Genomic DNA, 2,365 nt, shown 5'->3' with positions numbered 1-2,365 from the left:
GACTACCAAAAAATTGGCATGCTCCAACTTCATCATACACCATCAGACTACCAAAAATTGGCATGTTCTAAATACTAGAGTTGTGGAGATTGTTCACCCGCAACTGCCCTTTCCCTTGTCATCTTTATCGCCAAAGTAGCGGTCGAATACGCAAAATGGATCAATTCGGATCTTCTCACTGCCGTCATTGGCTTCCTGCTTCTCCTCATGGGGGGCAGTCAGCCATGGCACGGACCGCCACACTTTGCTCCCTTGCGAGGGTGTGTATCATCCTCCTTTGCTGCTTCTCGAGGATGTGGGCATGAGGGGCTTCGTCGTTGTTGTCCAATGCGGCATGCGACATCACCTCTGTGGCCTTGACCTTTGGGGCTACTCTGGCTTGTCGTGCCTTGTTCCTTGCACGACGGGCATGCCGGTCCTTTGCACCGTTTGGGCCATGGCGCATGCCGGTGTTGAACTTCGGCTCAGAGCCCGATGCCATGGGGGACAAGGCGCCATCGAAGGGGTTGCACCACCAACCAATAGTCGACGCATCTGGTGAGGCCACGATCACACGCCTCGAGCCACCAATGTCACCGGATCCAAGCGCCATTTGCACAAACGCAATGGATTCGCCCCGATGCGACTCCGACCGCGGAGGTGGGATTTCCTCCAAGACCGATGGTCAGCCAGCCAGACGGCTAAATCCTCGTCCCCGCATGGGATGAGGTCGACGGGTCGGGAGATTTCATAATCAATTTTGTTGCCCGCCATACGGAAGAAGGCCGAAGATCGCTGAAAAGGAGTTTGGGGGCAAAGTGAAGTGGAGTGACTAGGGTTTGGTTTGGGATGTTGATAGGGACAAACATATGTGGGGTCAAGGTGAGCCAGCAACGGCTGGATCAGGCGCCAGGTACGCGCACGCGCGCTTCCAAGCTTCCCCCATATCCGCCCTAGATATGGGTTGGATATGAGGAGTGCCGATCAACCCGACATATAGGGCCGGTATGAGGGATGCGGCTAAATCACAATTTCTTGACCGGGCTGTCCACCGGGATGTATAAGGGGCATTTGAGGAGTCCGGTTGCAAATACTCTGCTGTATTAACTGCTTTTATCTAGAAACTCTATTGCAACTGCTTCACCAATGAAGCAAATTACCGAAAAAGGGTTCCCCCGCTTTGTATTCCAAAGCAACCAACACCGATACAGGATCGCTGGGGCGAACAACACAACAAGCCCAAAAGAAAAAAGAAGAAGAAGCAAATGCCAACAACGGCAGCTCGACAGAGCGTGGATGACCCACCACCGCTACGCCCACCAGAGACAAACCACTACAACCTGAGGCTCCGGACCACCACGTACAAAACAACACCTCCAAGAAGGAAAGCGACGCCAACGACACTCCTGCCCGGACATGTCCTAGGGTTTCCCCGGCACGCGGAGCGAGGTGGGGGATGGATATCACCGACACCCTCCATGAAGGAATGGTGGCACTCGCAGGTGTCACCGCATCGGGGCTGAAGACCGGCAAGGATTTCTCCCATACTCCAATCCCCACCGCCCAACGGACCGGAGCCGACCAGCCAGACCGCCGCCCACCACCATGCGCCATCGCGGTTGCGTCGTCACCCACGCCGCCTCACTATGAACACCACCACGAGGCCAAGAGGACCGGAGAGAAGCGTCCCGAGGAGGGAGAAGCGGCACCGAAGCCGAACGGGAGGGAACCACCTCCACCGCCGTCGTCGAGAGGTCAGAGCCTCTGGCACCGTCGCGGTAGCCGTCCGAACGCGGCAGCAGGGCATGCCAGGCCACCCCTGGCCCGGCCAAGCCCGAAACAGGCCCGCTAAGCCCCGCCGCCACGCTGCAGCAAGCCGGCGATGGCGCCGCCAGCACCCTGGCGCTCATCGCCTCTCCCCCGCCTCCCGGAAGCCACGAAGCAGACCCACCCCGCCGCCGGCCCGCCCAGGCCCAGATGGGGCCCGAAGGGCCCAGATCTGGGCCGAGCGAGCGCCGCCAGACCGCGCCGCCACGTCGCCCTGCCGCCAACGGCGACGCCGCTGTCCAGAAGTCCGCCCCCGCTCGCGCAAGGAGCCCCCGCCGCCGCCTAGAAGCACCGCCCGGGGTCGCCCCGACCCACGCCGACGGATACCCGAGAGGGGAAAAGCCAGGGGCCCGCCGCCACCAGCGTCGCCCGGGCCAGCCCCGCAACGGGCGCCGGCGACGGCAACAGAGAGTAAGGGGGAGGGAGAGGCGCGCGGAGGAGAAGGCTGGGCGCGGCCAGCCGCCCGCGGGGGCGGCGCGGTCGCGGGAGAGGAGGGGTTGGGTCAAGCGTTCCGAGCCCAAGAATTTTCTTTCGTGAAGCAAATTATAATGGACCACTT

This window comes from Triticum urartu, chromosome 4 (assembly GCF_003073215.2).
Source record: "Triticum urartu cultivar G1812 chromosome 4, Tu2.1, whole genome shotgun sequence".
Lineage (NCBI taxonomy): Eukaryota > Viridiplantae > Streptophyta > Magnoliopsida > Poales > Poaceae > Triticum > Triticum urartu.
Note: the sequence above shows the minus strand (reverse complement) of the source record.